Source organism: Podarcis cretensis (genome assembly GCF_951804945.1).
Source record: "Podarcis cretensis genome assembly, chromosome: 4".
Taxonomy (NCBI): domain Eukaryota; kingdom Metazoa; phylum Chordata; class Lepidosauria; order Squamata; family Lacertidae; genus Podarcis; species Podarcis cretensis.
Window position 1 is genome coordinate 70,117,469 of NC_137173.1, and position 22,239 is coordinate 70,139,707.

Here is a 22,239-nt window from a genome sequence, read left to right on the forward strand (position 1 = left end):
AGCTCAATATTACAGTACATGTTTTCTATCCAAAAAGTCCCTACATTAAATCCCCAGGTTTTCCAATTGAGAGAAACAAACGTAGCAAATTTAGGAATAATCTGTACCCAAGTCCTGCTGGGAGTGGAAAGTTCTGGAATTGATGGATCGGTGATCTGACTCAGTATAAGACCAGGTGTGGTCTGAGAACAAATAATGCAGCCATTTGCTGAAGCTAAGCAGGTGGGGGGTCTAATCAGTGTCTGGATGGGAGACCACACCAAACCCCATGTATACTGCCTTGAGTTCCATGATGGAAGAAAGATGGGCTACGAATGTAGTCATAACTCTCCATCGGTTTTTCCACACTCATCTTAAAATTTAGACTGGAAGAGCAACAAAAAAGGACCAATAAAAAGAAGCTAAAAAGGATGCCTGCAACCAACCCAACTTCTTCAAACTATTTTCTTATTTTATGAAATTAAACTAATCACTGAATAATAGTTTCAATGCCACCATTATGAAATGTTTTTATTTTAATGGAAGGGTTTGCTGAAAGTGTCTTAAAGTCACATGTGCAGAAACCTTGCAGTACAATCCTATGCCTGTCTGCAGGAAAGTTGAGTCCCACTGAATTTAATGGGGCTCACTTCCAAGTGCACTGAGGCATAGAAAATAAGCTCACATCTCAGAGTAAATAGTATGAATAAGTCAGTCTCTATTACTTTTTTATTTTTAGAGCATGTTATCTTAAGTTATTAAAAACAACAAAAATAGAAATAAATATAATTGTTGGATGCAGCTGGGTTATCTGCCAGGTATTGTGTGGCTGCATGTTTAATTGTCTGAAAAAAGCTCACAACTAATGGAAAATTATCATAAATTATTGTTATCTTCTATCATTGTAATATTTCAACAACTTATTATTTTATTTAAATTGCTTTAAAAATAAATAAATAATCACTTCACATTACACTATGCATGTGCATTATGCATGTGCAGTAAAATGTGGTAGAGTATCTCTGGTACGCATGTGTGAGGCTGAGGAAGTTGAAAAAGAAACAAAAAGCCAGAGAACCAGGAAATTACCTATAGCAATTGGCTATTTCTTTCTACCCCTTTTATATCTACACCTTCCTTTTTAAATATTCCTTTCCCGCTTCCCCTTGACTTTCCATTTCTCCTCTTTTAACAGCAAGTCAGTGTTTTGTGCACAGCTGAGCACTTGCGGAACTCATTGGAGTGTTTTTGGTTTATCCCCCCCCCCCCCGAAGACTTTCCACACTTCTGCAAACCTCGGTGTTTCCCAGCCATCTGCTGAGACCTCCCTTTTTGTCCATTTTGGTCCCATAAGTGTGAGCATTCTCAGAGGGAACAACAAAGCAACAGCTCCTTTTACATAAGTAGAACATCATTAACCTTTTATATTTCCTTCCATTGCCAACTGAAAAAAAACATAATTCCCATTCTGGAAACACTTCAAATGTACAGTACTAGATAATACAACAAATCATGAAGATGTCTTGTGATCATACAAACCTAGGAGCTGATTCATGGCACACAGAAGTAGTTATTAGGGAATAAGGTAGCAATCAGATGGGTGGATAGAGAGCATTTTCTGCAGGCTGCCCATCCCTGAAAGGGAAGGGCCCTCATAACATTAACCACCAGCACAGGTGATTTAATGCTAACTGGGACATTTTCAGTTTAGTGGGAGGGACACACACACACACACACACACACACACGCTGTATCTCTCTCCAACCTGTATGGGGATGCAGATTTCAGTTCCTAAAAACAGGGAGAGGTGTGCTAATTTGCAAAATTCATAAAACGAATGTTTTGTATTCTTTCAAAATGATGAACAGCTTTAATATTCACAAACGTTCCCCAAAGGATAACCTCCAATTCTTCCATGAATATCACAGTCTGTAGCAAACGGCAGCGTTTTCATCCATAAACATGCCATGAAGCTGGAAAAAAATGAGGCCACGATGTTTTCCAAAAGAAGAAATAGAAAGAAAGATGTTTTGAGGCCAGAAGACAGGCACACAAAGAGATCTGTGAGCAAAGCATTACACAGCTGCATTGTGATTTTCCATCCAAGAACACATGGCATTGGAATGGCCGCTTCCAATAACCATCCAGAAACTCATTACCAACCAGGATAAAATCTGCATGGTATCTGTACCAGTTTTCACTCGCACTGCATTTTCCTGCATAATTAGCAGGCTAAATATTACCTCATAAAGAAATGTATTGGTGACTTTGACACCTTCGCTCCAGCAGCAGCCTATCCCATCCTGCCTGGATAACTTCAACACCAGCTGGAGGCCAGAAACCAATGTGTGCTACCCTACCATCTGACACACCTTCTTTTTCTCCAGTTACTTTACCAGATATGAAATCACCTGTTCCCTTGATCTTGTTCCCACTTTAAAGAGAAAAAAAAATCTATTGGCCCATCGATTCTCCCTTCTGTACTGCACACTCTTTCTTCCAGTTCTTTCCTTTTAAGTCAGTGCTCTTTTAAAAAAAAGAGCAATAACCACCTCTCTTCTTTTTTGGGGGAAGGGGCAGCTATTGACCTTTTTATTCTTTTTCCATGTCTTATTTCTACCAGTTCTGTTCTAGGCCACTTGCAATCTGTTTTCCCCTGTTTTCCCCCACGCCTCCTGTTTTAATTCAAATGAGAATCCTTTGTTATTTTCAATTATATTCTTGTAGCTAAATCATAGGGTGTTTTATCTGTGCTTCTTAGAAGATGACTCGGCCTTTGGCACAGCCTTTATACTTATGCTCTTCATACTTAATGCCTTTTTTTAGCTTTTCAGTTATTGTTTTATCATTGAAGTGATTTCATATTTGAATCTTACTTCAATACGAATTACTTACGGAGCAGCAACAAGCCCCCTTTCCCTTGTGTTCTTCTTATGGCCCCCGTTATCTGTTTATCATTGCCACCTTTATGGAGATGCTACAACTCTCCTGTTCTTTTATATTTCTCTTTCTCTTACCCTCACCTATGCTTCTTTCTCTGCTGTGTGGGTGAAGGGCCATTTTCTCGAAGTTAGCACACAAAGCTTTTGCTTACATTCCTGCTTTTCAGTCTTTTCCCAACATCACTTTTTCTTTTTCCGTTTCTGATAATGTTGCTGTTTGCAACAGGTCCCTGCGGGATGCCTACAGGAAAGACCTGAGCGCATCAGCACACTCTCCTCCTGTGTTTTCCAGCAGCTGGTATTCAAAAGCTTACTGTCTCCAACTATATGTAGACTAAATGTAGTCATCATGGTTAACATCCTCCATTAAAGGGACGCAGGTGGCTCTGTGGTCTAAACCACGAACCTCTTGGGTTTGCCAATCAAAAGGTCGGAGCTACGAATCCCCACAACAAGGTGAGCTCCCATTGCTCTGTTCCAGTTCCTGCCAACCTAGCAGTTTGAAAGCACACCAGTGCAAGTAGATAAATAGGTACCACTGAGGCCAGAAGATAAATGGCATTTCCGTGCACTCTGGTCTCCGTTACAGTGTTCCATTGTGCCAGAAGAAGTTTAGTCATGCTAGCCACACAACCTGAAAAGCTGTCTGTGGACAAATGCCGGCTCTCTCGGCCTAAAGCAAGATGAGCGCCGCAACCCCAGTCACCTTTGACTGGACTTAACCATCCAGGGGTCTTTTACCTTTACTTTTTCATGCTCCATTAATCTATCTAACCCTCTTTTACAGTCATCTTGGTTGGTGGGCATCAATACATATTGTGGCACCACATTCCACAGTTGAACTATGCATTGTGTGAAATTTGTTCTTTTGCCTGCCCTGAAGCTTCCAACATTAAACATCACTTGAAAGCCCCAAGTTCTAGAGAAGGAGAAAAGTTTCTCTCTATCCACTTTCCCCGCCACCATGCAGATTCCTATATTTATCTATCAAGTCCTGCCTTGTTCACCATCTTTCTAAACTAAAAAAAAAAAAGCCCCCATACCTTTCCTCACAGAGAAGCTCCAGCCCCTCAATAATTTTGATGGACCTTTACAGACCATTTCAGAGTTCTACAACAGACATTTTGAGGCGTGGAGACCAGAATTGTACACAGTACTCACCAAGATTTGTATAATAACATTATGCTATTGGCACTTCCCTCGTAACGATCAACATCATTTTCAAGTAGACACACTACACCCTCATAACTAGGCAGTCACTGCCAGTTCAGACCCTATGAGTGTATACTGTATTTTTCTTGCCTCAACATACCACACTTTACACTTGCCCTCGAAAATTTGCTATTATCAGCAAACCCACTGTCATCTGGGCACCAGGTAGTACAGGCTCCCACAGTAAAAAGCCTAGTTTTGAAGCCAGTGGCCTTGCTGCCATAGGCCTAAGCCAGCAGTATATATAGGTAGCAATGTTTGGAGGAAAATGCCAAGTGGGCAAACCAACGTAGGCATCACCACTGGAACACATGGACCACAAGCATGCAGAGTGCTGACATCAGGCCTGGAGCAGAGGAAGCATCTGTTTTATTGAGAGATTGCTTGGTCCCAAGATTTGCTCACACTTGCTTTTTAGAGAGCCGTACAGATCAGAATAAAATAATGTATATATTTACAGCTACAAATGCAACCTAGTTTGTTTCTTGATACTCAGCTCACAGTTGGGAAAATATGTAGAGAATTCACACAGACAGTGCACATGCAATATTGAAGGGGGGAAATTAACGTGCTCATGAATATTACATAAATGCACCATTCTCTGCCCTTTCTTATTCTAGTCTTCTTTTCTTCCTCAATGGATGCAGACAATATCCACAGTAATTATAGAAACTCGATCCCATCTGCTAACCAAGCTGGCAGAAGTCTGGTGACCGATTGATTTCCATGAACTTAAGTGCACCTATTTCTGCAGAGGACTACACACTGTAAGTAAGAAAGAAAAAGTCTATAAAACTAAGAGATGGTGTGTACCAAGCAATCCACAGGCATTTTTGGTACCTCTGCAGCTGTATATAGAAGATAGAAAGAGGATCCCATTTTTATATTTATTCATTCTTTTTTATAGCTAATATTTTTTCTATCTCTAAAGGACATAAAGCAGTTTGCCACAGGAACACCCTCCCATCAGATATCAAGGAGATAAGTAACTATATAACTTTTAGAAGACATCTGAAGGCAGCCCTGTATAGAGAAGTTTTATTTCTATTTGTTGGAAGCTACCCAGAGTGGCTTGCGGGACGCGGGTGGCGCTGTGGGTAAAAGCCTCAGCGCCTAGGGCTTGCCGATCGGAAGGTCGGCGGTTCGAATCCCCGCGGCGGGGTGCGCTCCCGCTGCTCGGTCCCAGCGCCTGCCAACCTAGCAGTTCGAAAGCACCCCCGGGTGCAAGTAGATAAATAGGGACCGCTTACTGGCGGGAAGGTAAACGGCGTTTCCGTGTGCTGCGCTAGCTTGCCAGATGCAGCTTTGTCACGCTGGCCACGTGACCCGGAAGTGTCTCCGGACAGCGCTGGCCCCCGGCCTCTTGAGTGAGATGGGCGCACCAACCCCAGAGTCTGTCAAGACTGGCCCGTACGGGCAGGGGTACCTTTACCTTTACCTTTTTACCCAGAGTGGCTGGGGCAACCAAGTCAGATGGGGGTGGGTGGGTTTACAAATAATAAAATTATTATTACTAGTAAAGAAACTTCCATACCCCACAATGAATCAATAAAAACAATATTCTATTAAACATGCACAATAGAAATGCAATAAAGGAAAAGGCAGTAGCTCAGTTGCACTGCACCTGCTTTGCATGCAGAAGGCCCCAGATTCTATCTGCAGCATCACCAGGGCTGGGAATGTCTCTTGCCTGAAGCCCTGGACAGCCTCTTTCAGTCAGTGCTCAGCTAGATGGACCAATGATCTGACTTGGTATAAGGCAGCTCCCAGTGTGTCATCCTATATGTCAATCAAACAATCTGAAAGCAAATCAGTACAAATAATGGGAAGGTTTTGCTCCAGTTTCAGATACACTACCAACGCAATACATTTGAGGGGAGGGGGTTATAGTGTGTCTTGAGAGACTGAGATTATGAGTTCTACAGCATCAGGGGCACTGCAGAAGTGCTTATGGGAAGAGCACGTCGCTTAGCTTTAGTGAATCCCTAAAATATGGTACTCCACTAGCAGAAGTAGCCACAACAGGAAAGCTAGGAAAGTAGGGGAGCCATAATAAATGGTACATAGAAAGCTGACTTTTTCATAAAGGAAGTAAAGACTTAGTAATGTAGACCAGGCATAGGCAAACTCAGCCCTTCAGATGTTTTGGGACTACGATTCCCATCATCCCTAGCTAACAGGACCAGTGGTCAGGGATTATGGGAGTTGTAGTCCCAAAACATCTGGAGGGCTGAGTTTGCCCATGCCTGATGGAGACAGTAAAAGCAAAGAGGGAAGGGCACAGAAAATAAATAAATAAATAAATAAATAAGGAAGGAAGGAAGGAAGGAAGGAAGGAAGGAAGGAAGGAAGGGCCGCAAATGGTAGAACATTTGTTTTGCATGCAGTGGCCCATGGTTTGATCCCTGGCATGTCCAGCTAAGGCTAGGGATGTCCCTTTTCTGAAGCCCTGGAGAAAAACTGCCCATCATATAGATAATAGTGATCTGGTGTAAAACAGCTTCTTATGTCCCTATGGAATGCAAGAAAAACAATTTCTTATAGATGACCCTTCCTCTGACTGTCTATCTGCCCATGGCCTGTTCTTGGGAAGGATAAATCACTAGGTTGACTGGACAACTGAGGCAACAGCAGATTCACAACCACATTGTGTGGAAATAAGTCAAATGTAATAGGAACACCTACTACGTGGTATGTTTTTCCATTATCGACCCTCTTACTGTCATGAGTGCCTGGCATACGCCCAATACAGTGGTACCTCGGGTTAAGTACTTAATTCATTCCGGAGGTCCGTTCTTAACCTGAAACTGTTCTTAACCTGAAGCACCACTTTAGCTAATGGGGCCTCCCGCTGCCGCCGCGCCGCCAGAGCACGATTTCTGTTCTCATCCTGAAGCAAAGTTCTTAACCTGAAGCACTATTTCTGGGTTAGCGGAGTCTGTAACCTGAAGCGTATGTAACCTGAGGTACCACTGTATACAGCATCTTTTTAGAAACACCTGTCAGTCAATCACGTTTCGAGAACGCATTAAAAATAACTTGTATCCATACCAGGATAGGCAAGATTAAGCAAGCCATTGGGGGATGGGGCGAGGAAACATACCCGTAAGATTAAACTGGCATGGCTTTCTGAGAGAGCCAGCAAGATGCAATGCCCACACAATGAGGATAGGGGTAAATAAAGTGAATTGCATCCGAAAGCAAACACTGACATCTGATATCTAGTGTAATATGCTCTCTGCGGCTACCACTGACAGCTGCATCTAGAAACAGCTGTTAACTTCTGAGTGGTTTTAAAGGGCAGCCCCACAAGGAGCACACCAGAGTTAGTGAAACTCTGAAGTCATAAGGCTCAGATAATGGCTGCGAGGTCAGGCACTTAGGAGACAATTGCAATTAAGCGATCAGACACAGATACCTTAGGAAAGGCACTTTGTGCTCTTGGGGCCACCTGGGATCCCCGGAATGCATAGCACTCTCCTGATCTAAGTTCTGATTTGGAAAGATCAAATCACATTATTATCTGGATGCATGATAGCGTAAAAAGATCTGTAAAGATACCACACCAAGTAAAAGCATAGTTGCCCCTCAAACGCAGGCATGGCATACAAATCATACACGCCAATACTTGCTGAATCAGGAAAATGGATCAGAAGCTGAATTAAAATGTCTTCTTGGCTATTTATTGCTGCTCTCCATTTCATGTCAGCTTCCTAGAATCCATCCAGCACAAGCCTGAAAGGATAATGAGTTTCTGAACACAAACTCTAATGGGGCACGTTGCATCAAAGCTTTCAGCAATTGCCTGGATGCTGCTTCCCAGCAGTACTAAACAACTTAAATATAATTAGCTGGAAGCCCTATGGGCTACATTTCCCCGCTGGAATACCTCTTACACTAATCCATTTATCAGGCTGACAGATGACTGAATCATTGGTAACAGGGACCCTATTCCATTAATACTGCTGTAGTCAAAATGCCAGCTTGCCATTATTATTATTATTAAAAACAATTGCATCGTTGAGAGCAGGTAAACAGAAAGGAAAAGGAATATACACACTCACTCACACCCCTACCTTTTTTCATTAATAGCATAGCTTGTCAGGAACAGAACTATTCTGGATATTCAAACCAGAAAACAATTGCTTGCTTAATATATACTAATGTATGGCTGCCATACGTCTGGAAAATATCCCGGACATATCCAGGATTTGTCCGCTGATAATAGAGTCTGGGCGGAATTGTCAAAAATCAGTTAAAATGTCTGGGGAAATCCATGTGTATGGCAGCCCAAAATGTATTTTCAGCTCAACAACTTTTCCCAAAAAATGCTCAACAACTTTTCTTTCAGGATTTTCACTTTTTGAAATATGGTAACCATAACTAATGATTTACACAAAACAAATAAGCAACCAAACGAATCCATTTTATGTGTATAGTGCAGAAAATAAATCCTGTGTGTTTAATACCAGGGTGGTCAACAAGACCATGTGGATGCAGGACTTTTTATGTGCAGAAAAATGGACCACTAGGCATAGTGAGTATATTTCTTTTGCTGGAACCATTACATGTAGGTCAGAAAGCCATCTTGCACTTGGCAGCATGTAACTGTTAACATAATGATGTATTGTTCGCCATGGATATGTCTGCTAGGTCTGTGGCAAACTCTACAAAGGAATCAAGTGGCAGGCGGGGAGGTGGAGTTATGTAACACCTATTACCAGACAACAGCGTATATTTGGCCTTGACAGCGGTGAGTTGTGTGTGTGTGGGGGGGGAATGGAATGCATTTTACACTAAAAGCTTTATTACTTATCGCTAACTTTGTTCTAGCCACAAGCCCAATGAAAGGAAGTGCTATTACAGTGTACCTCAGGTTAAGTACTTAATTCGTTCGGGAGGTCCGTTCTTAACCTAAAACTGTTCTTAACCTAAGCACCACTTTAGCTAATGGGGCCTCCCACTGCTGCTGTGCCACCACTGCACGATTTCTGTTCTCATCCTGAAGCAAAGTTCTTAACCCGAGGTACTATTTCTGGGTTAGCGGAGTCTGTAACCTGAAGCGTATGTAACCTGAAGCATATGTAAACCGAGGTACCACTGTACTCAGTTTCAGTGCTGTTACGGTAGCTTTTCCGATTGTACATCAACGAAAAATATCACCTGAATTAAAGGAGAACCTCTGGCTGTCCGGGCCTCTAGGAGATACTAATTCCAGACACACATAAACCATTATGATGTTATGGCCAGTTCATACAGGGTTTTTCTCTTAACTGCTTATTCCATTTATTGCACATGATCATGTGGAGCAGTGGCGTAGCGTGGGTTGTCAGCACCCGGGGCAAGGCAAGTAATTTGCGCCCCCTAACCCTTGGATTTGCCCTAACCCCAGATGTTGTGCCCGGTGCGGCCGGGTCCCCCTGCACCCCCCACGCTACGCCACTGATGTGGAGAGCACTATGCAGTGATCCATCAACACGTGAATTCACTCAGTAATGGAAATAGCGACTGATATTTCAGCACTCTTCCTTTTCTGATGTCATACCTAGGAACTGTTGGGATGGGTGGCATGATGGGAAAATTGCCTTATGTGAACAGGTCCTGAGTTAATTTAAAGAGCAGATGGACCAGAAAACTGGTTTCAAACAGATTTAAGACAACGACCTGAACCTGAGCCACAGGCAGTATGTTTCCTATGGAATATAAACCAGAGTGGCAGCAAAATAAGACCTACATAGGTGTACCACGCTGTATTAATAGAAACAGAGACTGAAAGAGTATTTCCCTTGTGGTTTAACCCTGAGTTCAATTCATGTTCAATATAGCATAGTTAAAAATAACGACACAGATGGGTTCCACGGATATGGCTCAATTCCTTTTTCCAACAGGTTAGAAAGAATTTTCATATAACTCATGTCACGTGCTGGCTGGGTGCCTTCGTCTTTGAGGGTAGGAATAAAAAAATGTGGGGAAAGAGAACTTTATCCCATACAAGAAAGTGCAATAGGGCATGATAGGTTAGGGGGTGAGGGTGGGGGTCCACTTATCCATAATGTGTGTGTGCTTACAGAAAGTCATTTTCTTCACAGACAGGGGTACACAAATGTTAGCTCAGCTTGCCAGTCAGCCAACTGTTGTGTGGCGTGGCCACAGTTCCCTTCCCCCATTATCCTCTGTAAGAGTGAATCATCTGTTATTTCTGCAAGGTATGGAAAAGGTCAGAAACTGGAGGAGTCTCGCCCAATGTTCAGAAAGGACTCTGCTGTTTCTTACTTGCCCAAAAATTACAATGGAAATGAGGCCTCCAGGTCATGGATTTGTGTGGTGCTGGGTGTCCTGTTTTCCAGAAGCCTGGGGGCACTCTCTTCTGAAAAGTGTATACAGTGGTACCTTGGGTTACATACGCTTCAGGTTACAGACGCTTCAGGTTACAGACTCTGCTAACCCAGAAATAGTACTTCGGGTTAAAAACTTTGCTTCAGGATGAGAACAGAAATCGTGCTCCAGCAGTGCGGCAGCAGTGGGAGGCCCCATCGGCTAAAGTGGTGCTTCAGGTTAAGAACAGTTTCAGGTTAAGAACGGACCTCCAGAACGAATTAAGTACGTAACCAGAGGTACCACTGTATGTTGATTCCTGTCCACATACTAAGTGACCGCAGTCCAAAGCCCCATTATATATTTTGTCCTTTCTGTCATAGCTTATAAAAACGGCACAAGCTGAAAAGTATGGCTGCGGTTTATTAAAACCTCCACCAGCAAGCGAATTCAATACAGAATAAATTAGCAAACTTTTCGCCCCGACAAACTAATTGTAAAACGGAACCTAGGAATAGCAACATCCGCATGGGGGTCTATCAACCTGTAACAAGCCACATTAATAACATGACATTTGGCAAAGAAGTTGCAGCTGCTTTTATCATGTGGTAAGCCACTATGGAAAACAAGCATTCCAAAAGTGTGCCAGTTATAAGACCTGACTCGTATGTTACTTTTGCAGTGCTCTGCTCCCAGCTGACACTGGTAATATCTGCAAATGGTGTTGCTAGCTCAGCAATGCCATGGGAAGGAATCCTGTCGTCTGCCTGACCCATGTGATTCCTTCTCTGCAGATGCTACCAATTCAACATGGGACCAAACAATGTGGGAGCAGGTGCCACAACACATGGGGAGAGCATGTAGTATCTAAGCGGCCCCACAGGGCACTGCGCCATCTTCGTCGTGAACAGGGAAAGACCATGTTGACTTCAAAAAATGTGGTGAAACAAACGCATTCTAAAAATTTCACATGGTGGAAGCCCCTACCTGCTAAGAGGTGAGTTGATCCTCAAGTTCAGAATGCAAAGAAAGGGAAATGTAAATAGTAAGCTGCTAACCAAATTCTGATTTAGTTTCCCCACCGCTCCATTTTATTTTTCCAACCAATACTGCAGTGCAATAAATGTTTTTAAAATGGTTTTAACAACTGCTGAGTCTGTATGCTAAACTTTGAAAAACGCTAAATTTTGTAAAGAACTGGAGAAATGATATTTTCATATCATCACATAGCAGCTGACATACCAGGTTTGATTCACAAGGGGTTCGGATTTCTCAGCAAAACGTCATAGTGGATTAAGCAAACGGATTCCTTTTAGCATTGTTTTATTCACAGAATTTAAACATAACCATACTGTAATTGGTTTTTCACAGAAGGGTAGTATCGGGGCAACAGGCACCACATACAGCTAAACAGCTAGTGTGGTGCAGCTGGAAGGAACCCTGAACACAAGAAATCCACATGGCAACATTCTGTTGCAGGTCCCACTAGCGTTTATATATCTCACATCATCTCAGTTCAGCTTATGATCTGGATCTTAGCACTGCACACTGTTTTCAAACAACTGGCAAATGATTTGATTTAATAAATCAAAATAATAATTCCACCAACACCATGTTGGCAACCCCCATATCTGCCCAAATGTTCGCAATCCCCTATTTGCCAATACTGTAGACTTCTGCCAACAAATGAATGACATTCCATTTATAAAATATGCTACCTCTGTTGGATAAAAGTGAGCATCATGAATGCTTTCAAAATGAGCATCAAAAACACTGGAAGTACTGTTTTGTATTTTATTTATGTGGGGCATAATGTTTTTTTTTGGGGGGGGGGTTGGCTAAAGACTAACAATGCTATATTTTCATAATTCTTCCCCCTGTTGGAGCAACTTCCTGATTTTTGAGCAAAGATATTCATAACTCTTTTGCATTACATCGCTACAGACAACTGGGGGACTTTTAAGAATCAACAAAATTTACATGGTATTTTCAAAGCTAGTACAGGGAAATGTAACTGAAGCTTACATGGTCTAATCAAAAATGTGTATCTCACTCTCTTTCCTCAAATAACAAAAACAGTTTAATTTCTACGGGGAGATTCAGCAGATAAACAATACCACACAAAACAGCAAGTGAGGACACAGACACCTTTTTTGGGGATAGAATAGACAAGCCCCTTAAAGTCGAATAATATGCATTGCCATATTTCTATAGCTAAAAGGTGTGTGTATTTCATCACCTGCTGAAAACACTTCTGTTTCACCAAGCATTGTCAGAGCATTAATTAGATTCACTTGTTGGTCATTTGTTCTGTATTTTATGACTTCATTTTGTTTGAATGTTTTTATTATGCCTTGCCATTATATTTTCTTATGAGTTGGTGGGTCTTAAAAATAAAATACAATAAATCTGGAGAGTCACAGGTTCCCCAGCCTTGACTGATATCATCTTGGGAATCATAGGAGCTCTGAGAGTTATAATTCAAGTGGTTTCAGACGTCAGGTTTGTTTTATGCCTGTCCACATTTTGTCATCTGCTTGTGAAGTCCACTGCAATTTCAAATTAACCCCTGAACTTTGCTGTGAATGGTTGTGAGGGCAGAGGTAGATCAATAACCCATGTGGAGAATCTACAACTGGAGATTTGGCTATGCCCACTATCAGAAATCAAGCTGTGTGAGTCAGTCTGCCATTTATCTCTAAACTACAGCTTCAGCAAAATCATGAGGCAGAGTTGTGGAAGTCACTTCAGAATGCCAATCAGATTCATTTTTGTACAGTATATTCATATTTCAATGTCCATTTGCAGATGGAAGTAGTATGACCCTGGAAGGACTCTCCCATTTGATTTTGCATATGGCATAATTTGCTTCAAAAGGAAGGGCCACTGTTTTATGAAGCAATGCCCATCCACTGACATAGCTGCTGGGGCAATTGTGACAGCATTTGAGTCATGCCGGATGAGAAAATAATTGTAATAAGGTCCTCTGCCCCAGTATTCCACAAGAAGTCATCGGAAAATATACTTCTTTGATTTAGTGCAACCAATAAAATGTTAACACAAAACTAATCTAGATGGAAATTGTGTAATGCCCAGAACAACAGCCTTTCCTCAGTGGCGTAGCATGGGTTATCAGCACCCGGGGCAAGGCAAGTAATTTGCGCCCCCTAACCCATGCATTTGCGCCCCCTAACCCGTGGATTTCCCTAACCCCCAGATGTTGCGCCCGGTGCGGCCGGCACCCCCGGCACCCCCCACGCTACGCCACTGCTTTCCTGCCATCTTAAAAGCCCTTTGTAAGAGATGCGGCCAATAAAAGCAGCGTCACTGAGCAAAGCAGATACAGTCTATAAGTGTCGCCAACTAGACATAAGCATACGTAGCTAATTGCATAATGGACAGTATCTGAACTCTGGTGGATCATTTGCAAATATATATCATCAACTGGGCTTTTGGTTCTTTCAAAAGTCATGCTATTAAGTACCTTGCATTAATTAATATCTGCTAAAGGTAAAGGGGACCCCTGACCATTAGGTCCAGTCATGGCCGACTCTGGGGTTGCGGCGCTCATCTCGCTTTATTGGCCGAGGGAGCCGGCGTACAGCTTCCGGGTCATGTGGCCAGCATGACTAAGCCACTTCTGACGAACCAGAGCAGCACACAGAAACGCCGTTTACCGTCCCACCGGAGCAGTACCTATTTATCTACTTGCACTTTGACATGCTTTCGAACTGCTAGGTTGGCAGGAGCAGGGACCGAGCAACGGGAGCTCACCCCGTCGTGGGGATTCGAACTGCCGACCTTCTGATCGGCAAGTCCTAGGCTCTGTGGTTTCACCCACAGCACCACCCGCATCCCGCATGCTATTAAGTACCTTGCATTAATTAATATCTTCTAGGATGTGGTTATATCAGTGCAACATTATAGAACCTAAAACTGCATTGATACTATTCTAGCAATGCAAGTAGCATTGCAAGCCCATGACACCTTTGGTAAAGTCTGTTCTCCAACTAGAGCGCTCACAGGCCAGTGCTTCCCAGTTGTTGGTGTTCATAATACTTTTTTTTATATTTGCCTTGAGAGAGTCTTTAAACCTCTTTTGTTGACCACCAGCATTACGCTTTCCATTTTTAAGTTTGGAATAGAGTAGTCGCTTTGGAAGATGACAATCAGGCAACCAAACAACATGACCAAACACATGGGCACAGGATGCCTGGCACATTCAATTTTTTCAGCATTCAGTATTTTTTCAGTATTTTTGTTTTCTAGGTTTACAGTATAAAATTTGTTATTACCATAGCAGACGGCAAGTGTCAATGAAACACACCTGTGAGCTCCTTTTCCCTTGTAATCTTTAAGTATTTCCAAGCTGCCTGCCTTGATTTATTTTTATACATTTATTTTTTAAAGAAAATCTGTAAAATGCACAGGCTATCACTACCATTCATTTGCAACATATGAAAGCCTAAGGCCAAGACAAGCAAATATTCATCATTCTCCTCCAATAATTCTGAAATGCTCTATGGCTTTGGATGATTATCCTTGTAAAAATGACTTTAGACTTGCTGCTGTTCTTCCGGCATCATGAATACAGGGTGCAGTGTAACATAAATGCATGCTCCAGCACAAAACAGTTCTGCTTAAGGATACCATCCAAAAGTGAACTACTCTTGTGAGCCAAAAAACATGCACCGGTCCTCTTCCAGGGCCAGTCCTATAATATATTGACCTGCTCAGAAAAACGCAGCACCACAAAAATTCCTGGCTCCCCAAATAAGCAGCAAACTGCAACAGATGGACTCATCTCTAGAACTGCACTCTGCAATTCAAATACAGATTTGGGATACACATCCGTCCATCTATAGTATTCGTTTTTTAGGTATGTTTGCAGATATTTATATGACTCATGTGTAAGAAAGGAAAAACCACGTTCCATGAAATCGTAAGCCATAGTATCATAGCCAGTTGAGAGTCCAACAACATCTGAAGGGCACAGGTTTCCCATCCCTGTGTTAGACTGATCTGTTTTGACCTGACATCACATCTGAACACATTGTTTGGTGGCAGTGAGCTCATGAACCTATGTATATGTAATGGTACCTTCTAGATCAAAAGATAATTCTCTATGAATTATTGCCTGAGCACAGCAGCTCTGCCCTGTTCCTGTCAGGTCCCAATCGTTGACACACAAAGCCACAATGGCCTTCTGGTAAGCAGGCTGGAGAGCCTACTGAAAGTCCATGCCCTTATTTGGTAAACTATTTGGAAGTATTGCTGACTCAGTTGTGGATTGTTAATTTGCTATTTGCTAGTTTGTATTTACAGGCTCCCCTTTGTCTCCCCTGCCTAACTGCCCCCCAAACTTACAGCAAAAACTGGTTGGTTGATTTCCCTGCTCAAGGAGACTTCTCAGACATGTGTTCCTCTTTCCTTGCATTTCTTCATGTGAATAAAGTCAACCTCCTTTTGTAGCTCTTCAGGAGACAGCACTCAAGATGGTCATTAACCAAAAAATCCCATTTAAAAGGTCCCTCCATGTGGAAAAGTAGCACATCTTGCCAGAAAACTGTCCCACTGAATGCCCACAAGTTTGAGACAGTTCTGGCTTTTAAAATTCTGTTGCTTTGCATTCTTCAGTTAAAGAGGCATTTCCCCTTTCCATTATTTGCCTCCCAACATGTAGTTTAGTCTGGTCACAGATACATCACAAAACTAAAACAAAAGGGGGGTGGAGAGGAAAAGCAAACACCCCCAAAGAGAGCATGGAGCTGTATAAAACACGTGCGTGCTGATTTATGTGTTTAGATGCACCATTCAAAATAATTACTATAAAGTTAAAAAGAAATACAATGCACCTCACCATAGTGGGGAAGACTGTGACCAAGTGAGCCTGCCCACTCACTCTGCTGCCCAAGTGTTAACTGCTGATAGGCAGTTTCAACCTCCAACACAGTTCTGCCTTCTTTAACCTGGACTTGAACCTCATAGCCCTTTGAATGAGATGGCACCTTCAAACGCTGTAACCTTGGCCACATGACCACTCTAATTTAGTTCCTTGACATCTTCCAGCGCCTGATATATCTCAGCATCAAAGTACTGAGATCAGTCAACCCTCAAGCTTTCTAGGCAAAGTAGGCTAGTGCAAACCTTTATTTTACACTCCAAAGACAACATTAAGAAGTCCTCAGTTTAGTATGAGCACGCTGGATTTTTTTTGAATCTCAGAAAGTCAATTGACCTTTTACATTTTCCAAATTAGCCGCAGACATCCTACTTCCTCCTTTAGTAGATTTATAGCTTGCAATTCCACATGTCCAAGTCTTGGATAATGAGCTGCTTGTGCTGGAGATGCACTGATGCTTGCTAGGTTGCCAGTTTGACATAAAAAGAGGACATTTGTGCTTATTCAGATTCTTAACAAGTTTCAAGTTCAGATTCTGATATGGATAAATTTGCTTGGGGATGAACAGCAAATAAATTGGTGGCGGGTGAGATGTAGTTGAACCAGAGAATTTAAATTTTGCCACTTTTAAGATTAAAAAACCAGCATAGCCAATATATACACACATCTCTATATTATTTGAATTCATGTGTTTTGCTTTCATGTAAATGTGAAGGTGATTTACAACAATGCAATACAAACAGCAAAAAATGGGTTTAGAAACAATAACAAAAAAACTAAATACAGGTTAACTCACAAGGCAAAGACCTAAAAATAAACCTGACTGCTTCTCTCCCTGCTTTTCATCCAGTTCTGAAAGATTTTGAAAAGAAAAATGTTTTCAATTGTTTCCAGAAAGTACAAATAGAGGGTGCCTGTCACATCTCAACAGGGATGCTGTTCCACAACAGGATGCTGTGTGAAGAGAATAAATAAAGCCAGTGATGGGGCAACACTCACATGAATTAGTTGCTCCAGCACAAAACAGTGGAAAGTTTATGAACAAGAGTTGCAATTATGAAAGAAGTCCAACCACACAACATGGGTGCTGAAAGTGTGTTGGCACAACATATTTGTTTCAGAACACAAGGGCCACAATGGTCCTGTCTCAAAAAATATCTGGGAATCCCCTAGTTTCATTCTCATCCTTGTTCCTCGTAACTTTGTGATGATCTAAGAAGTTCATTTGTGCACAGAATCAGTTAAGTCTTTTATACTGAAGCATCCCTGTTGACGCAACACAGCTGTAAGTATGAATATGACCCACTTATAAATTTCAACAAGGACTGTAACTCACAGTAGGAGATAAAGTCAATGATGTAATCAGACATAGCTGGATGCCCACCCAATTTCAAATGTTGAATGATTTGCTATTTTCAAACTAAAGGAAAACAACTTTGATTCAAATCGGGTCAAGAGTGAAGTCCTCACTGACCAGCTTAGGAAAACAGGAATATACACTATTTCTAAGTGGGAAGTACTTTAGCCTTGTACATAATGCCACAAAAATACCAGCCTGATACGAAGCTAGTGAAATATCTCCCTTATACCAAGAAGAGCAGTCTGCTTCGTTCTGTTCACTTTATTTCCATGTTAGCCCAATTGCTTGCCTGCCTGAAATTCCTGATCACGTATAAGTTGTTAAACCCAAGGTTAAACTATTTGAGATCAAGTGATTCATGACAACTAGCTGATACCATCAATTGATGTCACTTCCTGATAGGTCAACTGATGATCTAATGCTATATTAAGTTACTTATTTCATGTCCCTTCTCCATCACCTTTGTGCTCGCATGCTATTATACATTGTGGTTTGCGATAGAATTTATTACAGAACCACCATCCTCCACACTATTAAAAGTCAACATCTTTTTCAACTTTATCAACTGGAGTCACCCAACTCTAGATCAGTCCCAAACACACGTAAGTGTCCACTGTAGCTAACCATCACAATGAAGCAGTGGCTTGTTTCACACTCAGATCAATTCACAGCCGGATATTAAACATGTGGAAGAAATCACATCATCACAGGCTGAAAATTGATCTAGATTTGTCACTAGACAACCACTTGCTATGTATCAGCTGTAACAAACCTGAAGGATAGCTAGGGTTGATATTGCAAATTGGTCCATAATCCACATCTCATTAGGGTTTTTTTAAAATGGACCCCTGAAATTTATACTGATGTTCCCCATCTACTGTCAGACAAAAAATACCCCTGACATTTAATTTTCAAAAAAGGAATGGATACTTTTTTATTATCACTAGCAAAAGAACGCACAACAATCTGTTTCCGAATAATCACAGTTGCAAGGCATTTTAGAGAATCTGGCATCACATTGTGGATAATTTTAACTATGGTTTACTGAAACGAGCAAACTTCAATTCATAACTTACGAAGCACACTGGCTTATTTCAACAAATCATAATCACAGTTTTGGATTTGGAACAACACTAAACTGTGGTTAACTGAAATCTGAAGAGGAAATGTTCAATCTCCGCCTTGTGGTTGTGCTAGTGGAGGGAGCCAATGAGGATAAAGAGAAACCACAGTTTTTCATTTTGGCTGTACCAGGCAAAACTATCCTGCACAAGTTGGCTCAAATTGTAGGAACCGATAGAGGTGTTTTGACCCAACAGTTGCCACCTTTATTCTGTCCGAGTGCTTGCTATGCATGCATTCAGTACCGCTCTGAGATGACTGTTGTTGACAGAACCCTGCCCAACCAGAACCCCCAGGAAAGAGCAGTGGGACCCCATAAAGGACCCCGACACAGCTGGGGATGTAGAAGAAGCCATTCCAGACCTAAGGCATCTCAAGGCACCTAGCCTCATGGACATTTCATCTGGGCATTGGAAACTCAATAACAAAGGCAGCAGGACACTCAGTGGGAAGCCCAAGAGACAGGATAGGAGTGCTTATTTGCTACCAAGAAGCTTTCCCACTAGGGGGCTCCTTGGAAGGAAGGGTCTACTCAGGAGATTTTCAGCATCTGGACATGCGCAGATGCGATTTCCAGTATCTGCGCATGAGCAGATGCAATTTCTGGTGCCACTTGGCGAGTTCCCGCACCGAGCGGGTGGCTCGGTTCAGGGGTGGCTCGTGGGCCGGTAAAATGGTCTTCATGGACTGTCATAGGAGGTTCAGTTGTGAACAATGAGCCAGTAGATGGCCAGGAGGAGGCGACCAACCGTGAAGATATAAGCCACTCTGTTTCTCCTGAGTTCTTGCAGGGTTAACAGCTACCCCACAAGCTTCTCTGTCAAGCTGTCTCTTCATCTCAAGCAATCTTGCTCAGTTCTAGCACTAATACTGTTTGCTGGTCACAGACAGTTGTGCGCGCTCACTTGAAGCACAAACAATTTGATATCCACGTTGCTAAGTATTTATCCCACCCATCCTGCCTACAGAAACAAAAACAAAACAAAAAAGTCTAGAAAAACTGAATGATATCTGACAAAGAGAAAGATCCGAGACGCCTACATGCACAACATTTTACAAATCTATGCTTCTGGTTTTATTTCCAGTGGGGCCAAGTATATGTGATTATGTTTCCATGTTCTCAAATGCAGCCTTGGAAACTGATGCCGTCCCTCCCTCCCATTTTCCATACAAGGGCTGACCCCCGCTGACTTTACACCCAACCTATTTTGTGTTTACCATATGTAACCACTATCAGCAGGGGAGGAAATTCCAAGGCCAAGGTTTAACCTACTGCACTTGCAAGAATCCTCTCAAATAAAGAACATTCCTTTCACAGATGTTTTATGTTTAGCATTTCCCTGAAAATACTTGCCGGAGTCATGGAATTTTTCTAACCCACCAAGGAGATGTTGTGACCCTTGCTGAAATTTTAACAAGGATGGTCCATCAGGGGGATCATGATGTGTGTGTGTGTGTGTGTGTGTGAGAGAGAGAGAGAGAGAGGGGGGGGGAAGGGAGGGAGGGAGGGAGGGAGGGAGGGAGAGAAAGAGAGATCTACAAAAACAAAACACCTGCAAGCTCCCTCTTATTAATTTGAGCTGGGAATGGAAATGCAGAGAATGTGTAAGAGTTATTTATTCCCTATGAAAATATGATGAAATTGCCACTGTGTTTGGAGAAAAAGGTGTGTGTGTGTGTATGTGTGTGTGTGAGAGAGAGAGAGAGAGACAGAGAGAGAGAGAGAGAGAGACAGAGAGAGAGAGAGAGAGAGAGAGAGAGAGAGAGAGAGAGAGAGAGGAGACACTCCTCTTCAAAGGAAAATCACAAGGTGCTTTAAAATTGGCTCGTAGTGGGGGATCAATACAATCCCCAGAACAGCACACAGGGTTAGGAGAGGGGATCCCCATTCCATCCGGCAAGCTGCAATGCTTGTGCAGACTGACTGTTCGTAATAGCACAACACTGAAATCCACCCCAAGTCTTGAAAATGACATCCTTTGAGAATATGTGGTAAAACATACTCCTTTTCAGAAGCAGAGGTATGTAAATTCAGATGTTTTATGATGTGGTGGCAGCTCGGTCATATTGCATCATACGGTAAATTATGTTTCAACCAGTCACTTCCAAGTTTCCACTTGGTTCATAAATAAAGCTTTATTTTATCAGCATTCTGGTTATTATTGAGCCACTCAACGTGTCTTTTTATTTCCTGCCTACTGTGCTGCTGATGTTGTGCATTTATTAATGTGGCATTTTATAACGTTGTTGTTATATTTTAATATGCTGGGTGTGATGTATCTCTGCCCTGAGATCACATGGTAAAGGGAAGATTAGAGGTAGGGAAAAAATAAATGAATAATTTCCATTTTTTTTAAAAAAAAGGACAGGAAGGAATTTATGGTTGCGTTCACATGACATCTTATTCCAGAATCAATGGAGACTGGGGACATGTTTTCTTCCGCTATGTAGTCTACACATAATCTAAATCTATATTGAGTATTCTTGAAAATTGCTTCTTGAGAAACTGGTTTCATTCTTGAGAAACTCGCTGAGATTGATTCCACATTACTCCACAAGGCGCCCATGTGCAAAACAGATGTAAGGAGTCCTGGCAATGGGGAGGGTCTATATCAGGGGTCAGCAAACTTTTTTAGGAGGGGGCTGGTTCACCACCCCCAGACCTTGTGGCGGCCCGGACTGTGCGCATGCACGTGCACAACACACACATGGCGGAGGGGGACTTCTCTCTCTCCACCTCTCTCCCCCAGCCCCTCCCCTCCCCTCCCCCTGCTTTCCTACCTCCTCCGCCGCTCTGCCTGCGGTTGGGAGCCACCGCCAGTGCCTCTCCTTTCCGGGCCAGCTTTCCCAGCCACCAGGAGCAGGGCCAACAGGCGTGCCAAGCTCCAGCTGAAGCCCTGCGACGCACCCGTCACGATGTCCACAGCGCAGCCATGGCCGGAGAGGCCGGCGGGTGGGTAGCAAGTCTGGGCCACACCTTAGCGCGTGGGTGGCGAGGCTTCAGATTGGCTGGCACCAATCAAAGCCCAGCTCCCTTCCTCCACAGGGTGGGGAGAAGCCAGGAGAAGGGAGGGGGGAGGCGGTGCCGCGGTGTGTGTGTGTGAGGGAGGGGGGAAAATGGCGCCTGAAAAAATGGCACAGCCCAAACGATTGCTCCAATACAAGTGACGATTCCAGGACCATCCACGGGCCAGATCCAGAGGGTAATTGGGCATGATCTGGGCTGCAGGCCTTAGTTTGCCGACCCATGGTCTATATTGACAAGCTTAACTCTTGGCAGTTGAATTTTCAACGAATTGCGTTACTAGGACAGAACTTTATCTTGACTCCAAGAGTACCAACAAGTGCTCCCATGGAAAAATGATGCATGATGCTTGGAAAGAAAAGCCTACTCTGACACTGCCATG

The 22,239-nt window shown here is 42.7% G+C and overlaps 1 protein-coding gene across 3 annotated transcripts in view; it reads right to left on the bottom strand.

The window, feature by feature from the left end:
- Window positions 1–22,239, bottom strand: part of TBL1X (transducin beta like 1 X-linked) — a 132,638-nt gene that overhangs the window by 52,551 nt on the left and 57,848 nt on the right. The window lies entirely within an intron of this gene.